This window comes from Lepisma saccharinum, chromosome 11, assembly GCF_977018435.1.
Source record: "Lepisma saccharinum chromosome 11, izLepSacc3.1, whole genome shotgun sequence".
NCBI classification, from domain to species: Eukaryota; Metazoa; Arthropoda; class Insecta; order Zygentoma; family Lepismatidae; genus Lepisma; species Lepisma saccharinum.
The window spans coordinates 15645327-15665749 of NC_139239.1; the positions used below are offsets into that span (position 1 = coordinate 15645327).

The 20423-nt window shown below is 40.0% G+C and overlaps 1 protein-coding gene across 1 annotated transcript in view; it reads right to left on the minus strand.

Annotated features, from left to right (window-relative positions):
* The window catches only part of LOC145995381 (uncharacterized), a 419963-nt gene that overhangs the window by 88375 nt on the left and 311165 nt on the right, over nucleotides 1–20423 (minus strand). The gene's annotated exons all lie outside the window — the stretch shown is intronic.

A 20423-nucleotide genomic window follows, 5' to 3' on the forward strand; every position in this document is an offset into this window, starting at 1 on the left:
ATATATTTCTTTCTCGCTCTCTATTATGTATCTCACTCTTTCCTTCTTCTCTGTTGATCCATCTGTGTGCGAATTCTTCTCTTACCCTAGATGTTTCGTATAACATATTTAGCTACGCAGCACAGTGGACCAAATTAACTTCATAATGTGAGGACCCACCCCTTTCTCACTCGATGGTGACGCCATTCATCGACCACGTATGCAGACATTATCTAAATTGTCTTCAATGTGTGGAATTGTTACCCTCATCTTTACTAACGTAACAGACATTTATCTGGTAGCTTGGTATAAAATAAACACCACTTTTTTCTTGCCTATCCTTTTATTTGGGTTATTTGTACTTATCGGTTTAATCAGGATGATGAAGATTAATGACGAAACTGATGAAATGGGCTGGACACTAATGTACGTCGATACCGTAACAAGCATTCGTACCAGGGATGAACGACGCATTTTACTCTCCAGGTCAAATTAAAAACAAATTCATGTGAGCTCAGTGGTCCACGAGAAAGGAAAAGAGGAGAGAACTTCTACCTCAATATTGGTGCTAATTGTTAAAAAGTAAAATAACGCTAACATCCAAAATTATACATAAAGCTTATACGTTATATCGACGTACACTCTTTCGTGTAGTCATAACGTCATCGCCTAGTAATCAAAGGATTTAGGGTTTGATTCGGACCCAATTTTAACTGTAGGTCCAGTCAGGTACTCTCAGTGCCGTAAAATCACAATATTGTTTCCTCCTTCCCTTATTTTATTACCGGGATCTAAGTATAAGGTGAAGAAAAGGGACTAGTGAGAGGTTGTGTAAATAGGCTCAGACCTTTATAAGTTCGGAGTGACGCCTCCGTCCTCCAGGTACATACCTGTGCTCTTTCTTCCACGATGTTGACTCACTCAAACCAAATCCAAAACTGATCTCGAAATTTCCTTCCGATCTTCTCAGATCGGTTTGGTTGCTTCGCTATACAAATTCCAATACCTGTCGATTCATATCCGTCTGTCAGGCTGGATGAGTCAATAATGGAATTTGTAAGGTCTGCATTCCAAACCGACGAGAACATCCTGTCTCCGTAATGTTTCGTTTTCACGTACACCTTCTAATTTTTACCTACAAGTCAACAATATATACGTAATGTTGAACAGGGTTTTCATAATATCCGGAATCAATGAGGTATTTTTTTCTGATAACAAGTGGGGAATGGGGTCGCGTGGAATGGGCACTTGCATAGAATGGACTTAAAGAAGAAAACGGAACTCGATCTCCCATCTCGGTGGTCGAGCCCCAGAGGTGGTTCAAGGTTCAGGTTTTGGTGCCAAGGTGCCTTTGTGAATGTTCCTCCATCAATTCCACGTAATCATTATTAATCCTTATCGTCGAGATTAACCTAAAGAGAAGAAAGAGCGACGCAGAATAAGAAAAATACGAAACACAACACCTTTACCTCATTTTCTATTTCAAAGGTAAATTTCCAAATTCACACTTGCACGAAAGTTACGAAGTAAAGTTTCCTGCCAAGCAAAATTATTCCATGACTTGATCATATATATTCTGGTTTTTGATGAAAATACACTCAACTGAGGAACACTCGTTACGGAGGAAGGTACTTGGATGTTTGCATGGCGCCAAGGGTCCAACATCATTGTTTTGCTAACAAAGGCAATCCTAGAAGGCCTGTAAATTCTTCAAGCTATTTCCAGTAAATATAGACATCCAAAATACATCACACATGCCGTAGTTTATGCGTTGACATAAATTTGAACATTAGAACCATTCTTGTTCGTGAAATTTTTAGATCTTTCCGTGTCAGTGATTATAGATTTCAGCGCTCCCTTTTTCCTCCAGGTCCTTTTTCGGTCTTCTCATTGTTCCTTCCCGAGGGCATTCCTGAATTTCAAAAGCGGGTGAGGGAGGGAGGACTCTGCTCCCATTTCTTGGACCATGTGTTGTCCAGGCTGGAGCCCAGCCAGGAAATCCAGCCCGTAGAGAAATTTCCATCCCTCCACGGGCCTTTGTTCTAAGCCTACGCCATGCTTGCAGATTTTCCTTCCCTCGGTTCTCAACGACCATTGTAGCAAGAACAGGCCCGAATGGGAACCATCAGGTGACGTCATTCTGCATGGCATTATAAACATATATATACCTCCGGGGCGATGGAGGGTAAGAAGCAGGGGAAAGTGTGGTATCGTCGTGCTGATCTTCTTGCCAGCCTGCTTCTCCATATGCATACGTAGTTGCTATAATGATCTGTAATTAGTGTTCATGATGGCCCCTGTAGGCAAATGCGATATGCAAAGCAAGTGGAACGTGTACGTAAGAGATAATTACCTCTTCTTCGATCATGCAGAAAACATTTTCTTTTGTATAAACACCTGTATTTATTATTCTCTTCCTATGATCGAAAACTACGTTATGCTCTTAATCACAGACTGCAATCCAACGATAACAGTCTCCCTTCAAAATCTGTACTACATCACCATATTTGGTAGCATTATTCATTTTCATTTGTAATAATTGCTACTAGCCAGCTCGGTGGTCAAGCTCGTTCATTGGTGGACTTCGAAAGTTCCCACCGAAATTACGGGTTCGAGTCCTGACTTAGCATGAGTCCCTTCATTATCTAATTGCCGCTCATCCCTCATTATCGCGATTAAACGAAAGTGGCAGATAGGCGACAATCATTGCCATCGTGTCTCTTGCAACAACCGTTGCCACGGAAACTGCATCGCTTAGCATCGTAAAGACCACATGCTTTAGCAAAGGTGGGTATCTCAAACTCCATTACTTACCATATGTAGCCATCGCCTATCTACAGTTAGCACAGAAAGCCTCAATGCCTAGCGATGGTTGTGGCCTCCCCGATGGCACAGTGGTAGCGTTGTTGCCTTGTAATCAAGGGGTCCAGGGTTCTATACCCGGTGGAGGCACATAGTGGTTCGGATCCTACTTTAAACGGTAGGTCCAGTCCCGAATAGCCTTACTGTGCATAAAGTGGATTTAAACACGAACTGAAACCAAACCTATCGATGGTTGCCATCGGCAACCTCATCTCCTAGCCGGCTGTCAACGTAAACTGCATATCAAACAACCTTATCATTAAACAATTCAGAAATATCGTAGAGAACTAGAACACTTGACCTGACAATAACCAAATCAATCCGAAAAGCTAGAGCATTTGAACTGGCAATAACCCAATTGATCCGAAGAACTAGAGCATTTCATCTGACAATAGCATATTGCCTGACAAGAATCCAATCTCTACGAGTAACTAAACTCTCTGGTTCTAAATCATATAATCGACCCAAAGTGCCACTTTATGAGGCAACAACCGTACAGAGAAATGAACCAGGAACAAGATCGAAAAACGAATCACTATAAATCGTGATGAACATAAGCAGCAAGAGATTTCTTGGAGCCTGCACCACGATAAGCTTACATGCCTCATTATCTGCAAACGCCGCCTGTATCTTGGCAGTGCAACCGCAGGTGTTATCCGCGGCTCAGATTCATCAGCACGACCCAACTTTAGGAAAATGACGTTCTTCTCCGTAACACCCGAAAGACCCAGGGAGCGAAACCCGTACACGTTTGACGAGGGAGAGAACTTAGAGAGGATTACCCAGTAATCTTGTCATCTTTTCTGCTGCTCTCCTCCATCTTCTAAAAAAGTTGGCAAGCGTGATGAGATTGGAAGAACTTCGAAGAGACTGAGGAAGAAAACTGAAAAAAAATAAAGGGGGAGAGATGTGTCACGTAAACAGTTTCCCTGCATTCTGCGCACGACGTGTCATCAACGCTGCTAACCAGGCAACTTGAGTTGCGTTCGGCAAGTATTTTTCAGCGACTCATCCAACTCTCTCTCTTGCATCCTTCTACATCGGCGATTGTCTCTGCTCCACTCTCTTTTACGAGTCGATATTCTCTTTTATCGACATCCCGCTCTTCCTGGACCTCCCTCACCTGGACCCCCAACCATAAATTCAGAATAACATCCCGTGGCGATCCGATCCCAAAAACTATAAACTAAGTTCCTGAGAATTGAAACTGTAACTCGAATCCTTTTTCATGCGGTCGCCTCCTGAGCTGCCAATATCCACGCGACGGGGAAAGACCATGGCCATCAACACTGAACGGTACAATCCAATCTGTTAGAGCTTTAACGAAGTGTTTAACCAGCGAGTGTTCGTAACGGAGCTTGTTGAACCTGGATTAAAGTTTAACCGAAGGAGATTAAACTAGGATTAAACTTCAGAGAGGATTTTGGCTTTAAAAATGAAAACAACAAGAGCAGTCCATAAAAACCACCGGTTAGAGTTGTGTGTAATAATTCATATCGTATGCTTATCGATGTTCGTTTCTGAACAAGGATTCGCATAGATTAGGGAATTTTGAAGTACAGGGTGGTCAAAAAGTTTGGAACCAATTACTATATTATTTCATGATTACAGGTGGAAGAAGGGGAACTGTGGAGTGGCCACCACGGTCACCTGGTTTCAAGAGCGTGGGCTTTGCCAAGAATAGTCGTATAGGGTGTGAAAGTAAAACTCCCACGTATTTTCGCTCTCGGCTAGATATAAAATAAACAGGAATTGTAAAATTATGCTACTGACAATTAATATATTTTTTAAATATTAACTAAATCACATACTCAGGATGAAAGGAAATTTTAATTTCAATTCACTGTAGTTGAGAATATAATTCAGACGCGCCCCTACATTAAATCTTGACGTTATATCCTCAATCCTTGAATTTTACTGTGTTCATATTAATTTCATATTTTATGTAATTTATAATGCATTATATCAGTATCTCCATAAACTGTATTTGTTCGTAAGTAGTGGTTCATATATGAAACATTGAGTGTAAGGATATTACAAAATACATTGTAATATCTGAAATTTTGTATTCATAAAGATTTATACAGGATAGCTTGATATTTTATATCACTCTTTTCAATCTAACTTTTTTATCACAACTCAAAGCAGAAAATGTAATTGGGCATTCTCCTCTTATGTAGAAAATAAATGACAGGAGGGATCATCACCACGCTTCCGCCATCCTTAAAACGCGAGGGGTATCCCCAGGTACTCATTGATGAGAACTTGTTCCACAACTGTTCATGCAGGGATATCTTACAGAACGTTTTCCACCTGGGCTCATCCACATTGGAAAACAAACCCAGGTCGTCCGCATTACAGTCAGGAGCCCTGATTGCAGTTTCTGAAATTGGAACATAATCTTTCTGAATAAGGATCGCATTTACTGAAGGGTGCGACGAACTCAGCCAAAATCCACTACAACGAATGTCCATTTGAACAAAGTACCGCACTTCCCTCAGTGAACACGACGCTATCAAAACTGAGAACTTACACATCCTTGCTAATTACCATGCCTAAATGGCACAGTGCAAAAATCACGGACTGGATTGCAAATTCGCAGCGAGACGAGAGCCAGATCTTCACAGGAAGTGACAGACTACTGAATATTTCATGCGCTCATCACACCGTCGAGGAAAAATGGAAAAATGTTTAACTAACTGTCAACCTTCTAACATTGCGGTGTACGAGAGGAAAAAAAATACATCGACATGTTTTTTTCGTGGCTCGTTTTTCACAAACGCTGTCTATTCTCTGCGCTGCATGATAATCGAAAGGCTGGCTCAACAAGCTAAAAAATGTAAATCAAACGTCAGGAAACAAAATTACCATGTTTATAGCACGCATATGAACAGGATTTTCCCACTTGATGATCTCAAATGGCTCCTCGCGTTTCTCAATTATTCAGATTTTTGCGCTCTTTCCCCCGTTGAAACAAGAATATGTCGCAGTAAATTTGTTGATGAGTCAATTATTTTCAAAGTGGAAAATCTACCTTTTGCCAATTAAGCACTTAGACAAGACCACGTTTGTATGGCAAAAATAAATGGAATGACCTATAATTTTGTAGACATAAATATTGAATGAATTTTTGAAATCAATAGGTTCTAGCATTGACATTGACTGACTGACAAGCAATAAAATTGAATCCATGTTCCTTCTTAATGTAGCACTTAACACTACTTTCAAAATTATAATGCTATACATCGTTTGTACTCCACCTTTCGATTCAAAGTGTACCCTGTACCCTGTACAAGATATGTAAAACAGACCAACACAGAAAGAAATCACGTCTGAAATATCTACATTTCCGATCAGCTAACTGGTATAAGCCGTATTTTTTGATGACATCATAAGTTATGTTATGACTTAACTCCTTTTTAATGGAATATATGATTTGTATAATATCGTACATATTCTTGTAATCTCTTTGGTTAATTATAGACTGTATTATGTATTCCATCATTTGTACTGATAAACGTCTATTTTCCATCAATTGAAATAAATCTTGTGTAGATGTCACTGTTGATTTGGATATTTTTAGTACTCAAAATGAATTCACTTATGTTCATTTTGGAAAGTATAAATACACAAATTTTACCAGCGAATATCATAGTTACCGCAGATCGTCGGCCAGAAGAGGACACGCTTCGCAAAAGATTGGCTCGGTTTTTTCCACAGACTTGTTGGTGTTGAATTTTCGGCGAAAACTAGATATATGCTACCATTATAGACTCGCCGGTGCTTGGAGGTTGTGTTGCGAAGTTTTTAGAGACCTCGGATTTGTATTCTATTCTTTTCTAGATACATAGCTTGAACAGAAAAATGTCAACGAATTATATAACTGACATGATTTTGTATAAGTTTTATGTTTATTATAAGTTTATAATTTTACATACTTGCTCATTTATGTTACACAAAACAACATATTTTGGCATTTCTTTCCTATCTTGATCCATTTCCTATGTTTCCGATCTCTGAAACTTGATGAAAAAAATGTATAGCTCAGATGTCACATTTTCTAATTAATGAGATGCTTAGTGCTTACGGCACCTAAAATTGACTGTCAAGTCGACAGACACGTTGAAGATAAAAAGAGACGGGAACTGTTATTTATCGAAATATGCTGGAGTTTCTCCCTCCCCCTTCTCGTTATGTAATGTTATTTTCGTTTCGCTTTTAGGTTTAGACAAAGCCCCTAGAAACTTGGGATTGGTGGACATCAAATCTACTTTCCTGTACGTAGCGAGTTACACAATATGTTCCCTTGTACACAAGTAGCTATGTATTTTCATTCAATTATTATTTCTGTAGATGCTTCTCTTTACAATTCGAAAGTAGTTACAAATAGCTCTCTTACATATTTATAAACTACAATAATCTACGATGTGAAAGTAATTAATAGTTGACAAAATTAGTTTATAAAATATGTACACGTCGCTCTGCTCTTTTGAGTTTACTAATTTGATAAAAATTTTAATTTGAACAACTTATCTCCTTAAAATTATGTTGAATATGTTCAAATAAAATAAATATCTAGCAGAATTCTTGAAATTGCTTATATACTTGATTCTTATTAATATTACATATTCTTTGATTCAACATATTTAGCTATATATAACTTTTGATAATACATATTTAGGTACATATTTATCAATTATTGTTACATATTTATGTACATATTTTATACTTTGATATTACATAGAAAAACGGTGTCTAGTCATCAAATATATTATGTAGACAAAGTGGAAAGAAAACCCGTTCGGTTGCCGTTAAGAGTTCAGAAACTTTGTGTGATGTTTAGGATTTGAATTTTGTTACATCACAGACTCATTTGCCAAAAAAGGAACAGAACTTGTTTAATATTACAAATTACGGAGAGAGGTATGAACCTGAGGTAAGCTAACGAGGTCTTACAACTTCTGAGATGCGTTTAGTTGATCGAACTCTTGTTTGGAGATACTGGGATCTTAGGTCTGTTTATATATTAACTTACAGTCTTGGACACAGCTGGGTTAAAAGACCCTACTGAAGAAACATGGATGTTTGACCGCCAAGCGCCTTGTGAATTGACAACCCAACCAACATTAAAATTCTGCTGTTTCTATAACATTCAAGGTTATACATCTTAGTAGATCAGCGATGCCAATGAGAAATACGAGATGAACATTACCGAACGTAATGTTTCGTGTCATGGAAATACCCTTGAATGTTATGCAAGCCTCAGAATTTCAATGTTGGTTGGGTTATCTATTTACAAAGCGCTTGGCGGTCGGACATCGAGGGTCAACTTCAATATTTCTTCAGCAGGGTCGTTACAACCCAGGTGTGTCAAAGACTGTACAACCATCCAGACACCACGGAAGGTTCTATTACTAACCTGAGCAACTCCACCAGAGGCTGCTGTGTCTTTTCCACGGATCATCGTGACTTCATTAATTTACGACATCGTATTTCTGCCACTTTTGGATAATTGCGACGATGGAGATGAATGGTGATAAGATGATGCGGATAAAGGGACCAGAACAAACACATAAAGACGACGTAACACGAGCTCCACAGAAGATAGAATCTTGTTAGTCTGCAAAATTCAGTTCAGGGTGTATTAAGTGGAAGAGATTGACTTTTGCGTATTGACCGAAAGGAAATAGAGAAATCCCACATTCCATTACTTGGCATAGATTATCTACATTGCCTTTGCATTATACAGTAATAAATCCTACAAAATAATAGCCTATTGTGGTTTCATTTCTCTGTGTCTTAATTCTAGTCGGTGTGTAAACACTATCCCCGTACCTGAGAGGGGTGTGTGTCCTTCAGCCTCATTGTTCACCGCTGTGAATTATCCTACAACTATTACTAATACTATGCACGATATAATTTCCCTTTTACTCAGGTGTCGTGCAATAATTCACCAGCAATGTTGAGATTTCGCCCTTGAAAAGCCCAAGTATCCGTGAACTATTATCCCTGACAGCTACTTCCATTGGATTTTCATTAAGCTTTGGTTCGATAATTTCATTTCTTCTTTAAATTTCAGTAATTGACTGCGCTTTTCCATCTGTTGAGGCCATCGCGACGATGAATATGAACTGATGAAAGCAGAATGGAACAAACGCAATGATATATCCAGGATTGCAATTTAGGTTGATGTGTGAAGTTGTTCTACATCAGGATTCTGGGTATATCTTTAGTTTGAAGTCAACTGCTCCCGCACCAGTGACTGTTAAAGTACTTTGGGAAATCTCCAGTTAATTTTTGAAGATGAAACGGACCCGGAAAGAAAACAGCCGATATTAACAAACAGAAAAATCCATAATCGAATAGAAGCCATTTACAATGCTGAGAACTCGACAAGAGGGACGTTTAATAGATTTCCCCGCTAGAGATGTCGCTGACGAATTTTATGAAAGGTAAATACGAGGATGCAATTCATCTCATGAAGGAAACCCCGAGCTTACCTGCTCCGAGATGAAATTCCATCTTATGCAGCATCTTCTCCAACAAGAAAGTTTTTTGGAAAGCGGACAGAAATCGCATACTGATAAATTTCTCTTGAATAATTCATGACTTTTTTTTCTCTCTCTTCTTCAAGGCTAAAAGAAATATCCGAAGCAGATGAGTCTCCTTAAACGAATACGAGGAGGAAGCTTGTCGTTTAGGAAGTTATTTCCGATACCCGGCGTCCATAGTAATTTTCCCTTCCCAAGATGCACTGCGCGAGGGTCAATAACGCTCGTAATGCTTCGATCATGGTAATAAATATATCCAAAGTTCGGCATGGACGGGGAGTATCGGTTCTTAGCTTGGCGAGTCATAACTGGAAAAGGACAGTCCTCCTCTTTGAGCGAGCTGAGCTTTCTCTTGACTAAGTTTGCTTCATTGATCTTTATAGTGGAGGAATGGTATTAGCTTTGAAAGCCACAGCGAAATGTTACTGCTCTCGTTTTATATCCTTGTACAATGCAGCCGAAGTTACAGAAGCTTTGAACAGATAATATGAAGGTGTAACTGAAAACCCTTTTGTAGAAACATCCTTCAAATCATATCTGTTTGGAATACTTAAAAACATACGAACCAACGTTCATTTCTGAGTAGGAATTATGAATTGGTTTGTTTCTTAGATCAACTTTATGTACAGATATACCAATGAGACTGGACCTACAGTTTAAAGTGGGATCCGAACCACTATGCAATGTGCTTTTGAAGCAGTGATCGCAAGGCGCCGACGTTACCACTAAGCCATCGGGGAGGCCGTAAGAATTATGAACAGAAATTACAATCGAAAGTGGGATTCCCATTGGCTAACTCTTTTGCTTTTATCAATGGATCCCGGATTAGATTTTTGGTGCAGACACATTACAGAGTGGTTCGGATTCTACTTCCAGTTAATTATGATTACGTAAGTATGTTCTGTAAACTAACTTTTTTCATATTTCCGAAAATAAAGTTAGTACATCGGTTTTGTAATATTTCAATTTTCCACACTTAGGAATACTACAGATCATAATTGTAATTCTATGAACAAAAAAATAGAAATAAAAAAAGATAATGCGTCCTAGATTATACAGAGTGTCTACAAATAAGTGGAGCAGTTTCAAATATTATTTGTAACTATAGTATTAGCTGTAAGTTGTTCGAATGTTATGTTTTTATTTCAGACTCCAGGACATAAGTGCATTTATTCAAATGTATGAGGGTAGATGATGGCTATATTCGGGGATTTCCCTTCTTTAGTTGTATTATAAATCTGATTGATAAGTTAATTATGTACAAATACCCTTTGAATACTCTTGAAGAATGGAGTAGATGATCGCTTCCCTAGGACAGTATCCTTCCCAATCCACCCACCCTCTCTCTCTCTCTCTCACACACACACACACACACACACACACACGCACACACACATGCTAATCAACCCACAAAGGAAAGCGCTAATTGGCACATGATTGTGATTGGTTGTTTCTCATCCATTTAATTTTAACCCGGCTTGTTCATTCGCGCGTACAAGGCGCGCGCGTGACGTAGAGATGAATAGGCTATCCCTAGAGCTCAGGAGGACATGCGAAATGTTTAACATTTTCTCCCTCTCCCTCCTGGATCTTCCTTTTTCCTTTTCAGCGCGACTTGGGGAAATGCCGTTGCCTGGCAACCAGAAGCCACTTTATCAATGAGGGAAGTGTGTCAGTGTAGACGTTGCTCTTAAAGCAGACGGGCAGGGATGGGTTCCGTTGTACGTTTAATGCGAATATGTTTGCCCAATGGATCATCCCGGCCTGCTTTAAGAAGATGAATCTTCGGCAGATGCCTTCGTTGTCTTTTTCCCCATGTTTGGAAACCGAAGATCAAAGCAGACGCGGGATATGATGAGAAAGCTTCCCTCTTGATCGCAGTTCTGCTGCGAAATTGTGAATCAAATCTCTCTCAGTTAAATCCAGGCAAATTCTCTCTTTTCTTCGCCAAAGCATCGAACCTGTGTAAAGGTACAGTCACCAGCAATAAGGATGTGGCACCAAGATTCTGAAGCACACGCTTCCCTGCAAGGCGGTGGTGGAAAATGCCATTGAAAATTTGCTATTAAAATCCACTTATCGAGGTAGAGTTAGGCAACACACACACCACCTTGCAGGGAAGCGAGTATTTCAGGATCTAGGTGCACCATTTTTATTGCCAGTGACTGTACACTGTAAAAGGTTACCGTAAAAATTATGATCTTCTACCGTAAAATCTTAACGGTCTGCCGAATAATTTACAAAACGCGGTATACTAACTTCCTTTTGTTAGCACAGGCTCATTCATGTCGTCACGTATGAGACGTAAACATCCGTCGGTAACTGCTTGACATAATAAACACACACACACACACACACTCATACATGTTGTATAACGTCCCGTTTATGTGACCAAGTATAGATGACGCGTCTATTTGGTTAACGTCCAAGATCTGAAGAGGGCTGCAGCCACGAACATGGGTGGGGATAAACAGCGGGCGAGTTGTTTTCGTCCAATCACACTCAACCTTCAGCCAATCGGCGCAGCTGTCATTCTGCTCGTCTACTCCACGTGGAGTCTTAGTCATATGACTACGGATATGCTGTTGCCGTACTTTTCAACTTCAAGGTGGAGACCGTGGGAAGGTGTTTGTGCAAGGTGGCATAGAGTAGATGTGTGGCAACACTGTGTGTTGAATGTGATTGTTGCAGCTGGTGGGCGCGTTAACGTAGCTAGCGTGTCGACTATAGCATGATTTTGAAAATATAAGCATGGAACGTCCTGCCTGGATATCCTTTGGATGTATCTCTGATGCGGAAACATAACTCATGATTTTGATTTAGCGTTGCTTTTCTTGCACCTTTTGGCATATTGGTCCAACATTGGAATGAATGTTTAAAGTGTTACGAATATATCCAATCCTATAATGTATGTTAATCTTCGCTCAGTTGGTATAAGAATTGCAATATTAGTGCATGTAAGGAATGTACTGAAAGCGCACACAAAAGTTTCACTTTCACATAGTAGGGAAGACGGGGGTAAAATGTAACAAAATTTGAATGCTGTGGCAAATTTGTAACATTTGCAATAATTAATCAAGGATTTTTATTGGAAAGCATCTATTCACCCTACGCCAATCATTGTGCGCACACAAAACATATTTATGATCCATGATATGTGTGAAATGTGCAAATAAGTGCGGAAGGGTGTACTGTTAGAATTGTCCCCACTAATGGCGACAATTGTAATACTCATATGAGTCAATTGTAACACTCATAATAAATTAAAAGAATTAGTGAGTATAGTGTACTATCATACTCTATGTGATCAGAATTATCCGGACACCCACCTCAAAATAAAGTACAAGTTTGGGCAACCCTTCATCGGGAACACTGGCAGTCAATACAGTGTTGGCCCACCCTTAACCTTGATGACAGTGTTCACTCTCACAGGCATACTTTCAATCAGGTTCCGGAAGGTTTCGTGAGGAATCGCAGCCCATTCCTCGCAGAGCGCCAAAATGAGAAGAGGTATTGATGTGGATCGGTGTGGTCTAGCACGAAGTCTGCATTCCAAAACTTCCCAGAGATGTTCTATGGGTTTTCAAATCAGGACTCTGCGCAGGCCAGTCCATTAGTGGGACGTTGTTGTCGTCAAACCACTCCCCCACAAGCCCTGCAGTATGGACGGGTGCTCGGTCGTGTTGAAAGACACAATGGTCATCCCCGAACTGGTCTTCGACGGTAGGCAGCATGAAAGCTGTTAAACTGTTAACGTAAGCTTGTGCCGTGACATTGCCATGTAAAGCAACAAGGGGGCCAAGCCCCCTCCAGGAGAAACATGACCACACTGTAACCTCCGAATTTCACTGTCGGCACTATACAGGCTGGTAGATGTCGTTCACCAGATATTCGCCACACCCACACCCTACCATCGGATCGCCACATTGTGTACTGTGATTCATCACTCCACACAACGATTTTCCACTGTTCTATGGTCCAGTTTCGACGCTCCTTGCACCACACGAGGCGGCCTTTTTGGAATTGTCTGTGTGATGTTTGACTTATGGGCAGCTGCTCGGCCATGGAAACCAAGTTGCCGCACCTTGCGCCAAACATTAATGGTGCTTGGAGTAGATCCTGATGCAGTTCGGAATTCCTGTGTGACGGTGGCGATGGATGATTGACGATAATGCTGTACGACCCTCTTCAACACTCGATGGTCTCTGGAGGTCAACATGGGAGGTTGGCCTGCACGCTTTTGGGTTGTACACATCCCTTCACTATAACATCGGAGACAGTGGACAGAGGGATATTTAGGAGGGTGGAAATCTTACACACAGACTTCCTACACAAGTGGCACCCAACCAACTGACCACGTTGAAAGTCTGTGAGTTCCTCAGTGCATCCCATACTGCTGTCTCACACTGTCTGCAGACTGCTGAGTTCGCTGACTATGTGTTCCACGCGGTAGATGGCAGTACTGTGTCGCCCTCTATGATAAACACACGTTTCGCGGTGTGTCCGTATACTTTTGATCACATAGAGTACTTAATATACAACATACATACAAACATTCATACATGGTTCTCAGAGTATGAGCAGACTAACTTACATTTTAGTCTGAGAAACAGTTTGGAGTCTCAAAATTAATTTCACCTTTAGTGCATCGAACATGAGCCCGTTCATTGCAAGTAATGCATTGAACTCACTGCTCTTTAGGGCGGCTGTTGCTGTAGCTGTCAAGACAAACGAGACAATAACAATCTTTTTCTTCTTCTGATGATAATCCAACTACGCGTATGTTCTCTTTTTTCTGTAGCAATAGTTTCAGTTTGACTTGTTTCTTCACATCGCCATCACATCTCTTCATGGAGCGGTTTCTACTTTCTTGTTCTAACACTTCTTTCTCTGGTGTATCTGTTAACACTGCAGTTCTTCGTCTGTTTCTTCCTCCTTTGCACTGGTGGTTGTCGGAGGAGTCAGGCTGGCTGGAATTTTATTCAGCCTGTCTGTGACATCTGAAGGAGCAAAGTCAGATTCATCGAAGATGTTTCTATTAAATGGCCAGATGCCTGTAGAAGAGAACACCGACAGATAGTTGTTTGGGATTGCAGCTTGCGGAAGTGCAAGTGCAACTATCTTCGGAATATAATATATGGTCATCCTAGAAACTGGGTAGCTTTTCATCCAAGTGTCCATTGCGGAGTTCATATACTTCTTGAATGGACCGTACACTCCGACGTCGAGAGGTCGGAGGCGATGAGAGCAGTGGGGAGGAAATGATAGCAAAATTATTCCGTTTCCTCTGCAGAACTCAATGGTTGGTAAGAATAGGTGGCTGTTGTGATTGTCAAGCAGCAAAAGAACTTAGTTTTGTTGCGTTGGTTTTGCATGCTTAGCAAAATGCTTGACAAATTCAAGAAATTGTTCTGATTGCATTCAGCCAGATGCTATTCCAGCCCCAATGCACCCCACAGGTCCACCATTAACAAAATGCTCGAGAAAGTTTTTACGGGGGAATATAAACATTGGTGGCACACAGTTCCCCACCGCACTAACTGCCACGCAAACTGTTACCAAAGTACCTCGTTCTGCAGACGTTATGGAATCAACTTGCTTCGTTCCTTTTGAAGCAATGATTTTGGTCGGACTGTTTGAACTCTCCTCTCGTCTACGTTGTAGACATTGTTTGACTCAAATTTATGCTCGTCTAGGACATTTGACAGATTATCAAAAAATTGTTTACATTTGTTCGATTGAAGTTCATTGCTCTGGAAAGGCTTGTTGCTTCCGGTCGGCGAAGGGGCAGGGACGGATTCCTCTTCAAAAATGCACTCAACCTGTCAACACAACCCATCTCATTGTCACTCAAGTTCTTCGGAAAATTTAAACTGTAGCGATCGGCGCACTGATAGGCAAGCCGCCTCAGATCCTTGGTGGAGAGTCTATAATATAAATCAGCAGCTCTCTTCACATAATCTGTCAATATTTCCTATTCATGCGATTGGAAGACACGATTATGAAGATTGTATCCAGTTTATAGATTCTTGTTTTCGCGTTTCTTATTACAAAACCTGTAGAGGGAGACATGGCAAAGTCCGAAATCCTTAGCGGCACTCTTCACTGATTGGTCATTGTAGTAGATAGTAAATATGCCTTTGACGCCAACTCTGATTTCTTGACCAAACGACCACAAAAAGTTGAAAAACTCACTTTCTCTCCCCGTTCCGCGCCTCATTTATTGCGCTGACGATGTTTCACGGGCGCAAAAAGGCAGTGATGAGTGAAAGATGAGCTCTCATCCTCTCATCCCTCTCATCCCTCTCATTCCTCTCATCCTCCTCTCATCCTCTCATCCGCGCCTCCTCTCATCTTCTCATCTTCTCATCCTCTCATCTTCTTATTTTTTCATCCTCCAAAATGTTTGTAGATCGTGACCTTTGTAAACCTCTCTCTCGAGAACGATGTGCCACACACACACACACATACACTCACTTTCTCTCCCTGTTCCGCGCCTCCTCTCATCTTCTCATCTTCTCATCTTCTCATCCTCTCATCTTCTTATTTTTTCATCCTCCAAAATGTTTGTAGATCGTGACCTTTGTAAACCTCTCTCTCGAGAACGATGTGCCACACACATACAGACACACATACACACATACACTTATATTATAACACAAACAAACAAACAAAATAATAATAATTGTTGTTTTTTAGGATTCCTGTCCTCCATAACCCCGCCAGGAGTGCGTGGTGCCCAACCAAAAAAGTAAAGGTTTACAAATAGGAATTGGCAACACTGACTAGTTGCTTCACAAATCTTTTGTTTTTTAAAAAAAATTGCCATATGATATTTCAGAGGCGAGGCTAACCTACAAATAGGAGTTGACAGCGTAGCCTTCTAAGATGATAAGTATGCGGTAAAATGAAGAAGAAGAATTAATGACGCTAACCGGCGGTGCAGTGTTAATGCTTTCTCTTCTTCTTCTCCCTTTTTTTTTGTATTTTCTAGCATACTGATCTATTGCATGCTAACCAAACCTCTTGGGAGGTGGGCCACGGGTCCTCTACATGTATGTATGTATGAAATGCGATTTGGGGGAGGCCAAATTTTAAATTTACAACTTAATTAATCTGCATGCATGCTTAATGTTTGATTTTTTTGTTTCTAGTTCGACATGAGATACACACAATTTTATTTTTTGAAGTACAGTTAATATTACCTAGGTTAATCTGTGACATACAACTAGCGATCGACACGACCACCTGACACACAGACACAGAGAGAGTGAGCAAATTTAAAATGTGATCTATCGTGAATTAAACTAAGCTCCCTCACCTACCCACATATAGCCTTACAGGTGACTCAAAAAGCAGAAATTGGTCATAGCGTGACAGGTCGATCTATCGTGAACTAAACTAACCTCCCCCACTCATACATACACACTATGTCTTACAATAAGTAAGGCTGCTATATCACATGTAAGGGCTGACGGTTGCCAACATACACAAGATCTATTGCAAATTTTATTAACCTACGACATAAGCCATGGACATACACACACCAAGCCTTCCAGATAGGCTATAAGCAACTCACCTCTTGCAATTGTATAACGGGGAAAATTAACCTACAGCTAGCAACACTGTTTGAGCTGCTTTCGACGAGTAGTGTTACCAAACTTATTTTTTTGCAAATAGGCTCTACAGCTAGAGGCTTGAAACATATACCCTACCAGAGTATGCCAACTTACCTCATGTAAAAATATTACCTAGTACGGGTTAAGCTGTGACATACAACTAGCGAACGACACGACCACCTGACACACAGACAGAGAGAGTGTGATACAGCTTATACGCAGTTTTTCCTACACACGTACTGGGTTTAAAAGATAACTTGCAACAACTATTTCACTCACCTCTTATCATATAATAAAATTACCACAGGTTTTTGATACTTGCTGCCAGAACATGGTGGTTTTAGACTGGAAATTCAGCCCGATTATTCTATTTGTGCAAGAGAAAAATGATGATGCCTGCATTTGGAATATATAATTCTTCTTACGGTATTTTGCGTGCCCCCAGTAACCTTGCTTTCGATTCACGGAAGCTATGACGTGTATTTCCTGTTTCGCGAACATACGAGAACCTTTCACAATGTCGCATCAGATAATATATTGCAAGAGCGAGTTGGTTGTGTATATAAATCTAGTCTTGGGGAATGGACATGAATATAATGTCAAAATTATTGCATAACTTAAAAAGAATATTTATTGCACTGCGCTTTCTAGCAAAGGTAAATGTGGAATGCCCCGGCCCCTCAGAGATTCGAATACTGTTAGTTAAACAGCAAGTATTGTCATATGGACTGACGATTATTATTTTTTTTAAAAAAACAGACCTCGTAGTAAGTTATAACCTGAGCTGTCTTGCAAGTCTCTCGAGTTTGATATCTGGTGAAGGAATATGATGCCACTATAAACTGTATACAAGATATACCCAGTCCCTGGCATGAGATGGACGAGAACCTATACAGTTGTACAATGGTTGTTTTTTTTATTAAAGCATAGCGCTTATTTACATGTCAGCGCAACATGCATGCAAAGAAGGGAGGGAGACCATAACGGATAATTCTTATTTCGATTTCAATATTTTTGCTAGTCACGCTATCTAGACGAACACTGGAAGATGGGCAAAAGCGAGGGAAAGAGAGAAATGTTATTTTTTGCCTCTCTGCCTGTGTGTGATATACTAGTTTTACATGCATACGGCTGTATCGTGAAGCGAGGCCGAAAATAATTTTTGAAAGCAGTCTCGAGCATCTTCGCGTTCAGCCAACAAGAGAAATAAAATATTACACATGGGTGTGGGGCGCAACAGCCACAGTACGGTAATGTGCATGGATGTTAAAACTTTTGGGTTTTTCTGAATAGACATACATATCAGTTTTGCAGTCTCCAGATGGGACCGGAGCTTATTTTTTATTTGGACAAGGGGGTTCAGATCAACTATAATTTTTGTTTACATCAAAATGAAACAAAGGATTTTACTCCACTGCTTACTTATTCAATATTTTTATTATTGTAAAGAATGGGGCGGTGTGTCTTATTGTATATAGTCTTCCAACAACCACCTCGGGGGCGTAAATTTATGTTTCTGCATGTATGCAAAATGCACTTAACTTCTGTTGTGAAGTTTGTTTTGCTGTTGTGATTAAATACTAAACCAAAATCTCACTACATAATTTTGAATTATATTTGTTAAAATCGATCTATATTATATCATCGCTATAGGTGGTCCATGTTATGTGCAGGAGAATTTTTTAAAAATGTCTTGTTTCTCGAACCTGTGGCCTGTAGATTTGTTTTGTTGGCAAACAGAAACAGAAAAATGGCACCATGTTATTCTATACTGATATACTGATAGTCAACAACTATGTCGAAAAGCAATGATGGGGGGGGGACTTGTCTGTGTTGGGTCTTATTAACAACTCCACAGCTGTACCTGCACAACTCATCGACAACAAATCAACAATGTTAGGAAATGTGTGCATGGCCCCCGAGAATACAATTTAAAATCACTGATGTGATATGAACCCCCTTCACTTGTGTGTATTTGAATATGCGAACATGAGGCATTTTGAATAATCGAGGCGGACAATCACAAAAACAGCTTGCAACAGTATGGAGAGTTCAAACTTCAGACGATTTTTGTTAATCTACGAAAAGCCAAGGGGCGAACGGAGATTACTACGAAAATTGTAACGCGAGGCTATTTTGGCTAATGGCAACGATGAGGATGAATAATGGTTGTTTTGATGAAATTGAAAAAGTGGGGCACGTCTGCTTCGAAGTGCATTACACCAACAACTACAATTGTCCCTCTTCCCCACACGAGGCGATTAACAGAGGTGTATTTTTGCCGGTCTACGACTCTGAGGGCTCAAGTTACAATGTTTACCTATAGCTGTACATATTTAAAAATGACCTGAGCAATTAAATGTTACAATACCGATCCTGATTTTTGTCGGATGACGTAGGTTGCAATTCCACCCCCGATGGCGTATAGACTTAAATGTTTCCATAACATGAAATACTGTTAATGGAAATCTGTCGTTTCTAATGTAAAAATCATATAACAAGAAAAAGAAGAAAATAAATGTTGCGAGCAAATACGGAGCCTCAACCCAAACACATAAATAATCAGACAAGATGTCAACGGTGCGTTCATAACTAACAAGTGATTATTCAAAAATTGAAATGGTGCAGGGGGAAACAACCAACTAACTAACTAGGCTTCTTAAACCCGAGGACAGCAAATACAAGCCTATTCTGATCTGAGAAAGATCTCTATCCACTTTTTTTCCATCCCAACCGATTTTTTTAGGTCTATTCAACCCCTCATGGTACACGAGCTCCCACTGCCCTGATGGTGGAGGAAGCGAATCTATTTGGACATGAAAGAGCATTATGTGTGGGAGACTATAATTTATACATGTGGTTGCTTGGATGCTTACAGAGGATGCCATAGCTCGTGCGATTGAGGCATTTTATTAAGCACATATTTTGATGAGTGTAAAGAATTAAATAAGTCACAAGGGGGCTGAGGCATGGTTCGAATTTCTCGATCTAAGTATGGATGCAGACAGACACGAAGTTTTGTGTGTGGACACAAATGATAATGGAAAAATGCCGTTCACCCCGATAGCATAGTGGTAATGTTGTTCTTGCCTTGTTTCCATCGACAACATAGTGGTTACACTGTCCAATATTAAGAAGTTCTCAAAATTATTCAATTATTTTCTCTCTTCTTCTTCTATCATCTCGGTAACCAAAAAAAGGTTTTCTCAAACGTTTAGACGACTACGAAAACGTTGAAATGTAAAATATTGTTGCATTGTAATCAAAAAAGAATTCGTTGAATATGCCTAACCTAAAATAAAATTCAAGAATTAATAGAGTTAAATATTTGCCACTCTGAAATGGCGACGGCTATCATAATATTATTTTCAGCAGGATAATAATGACAATATTATATATATTAAGGATTAGG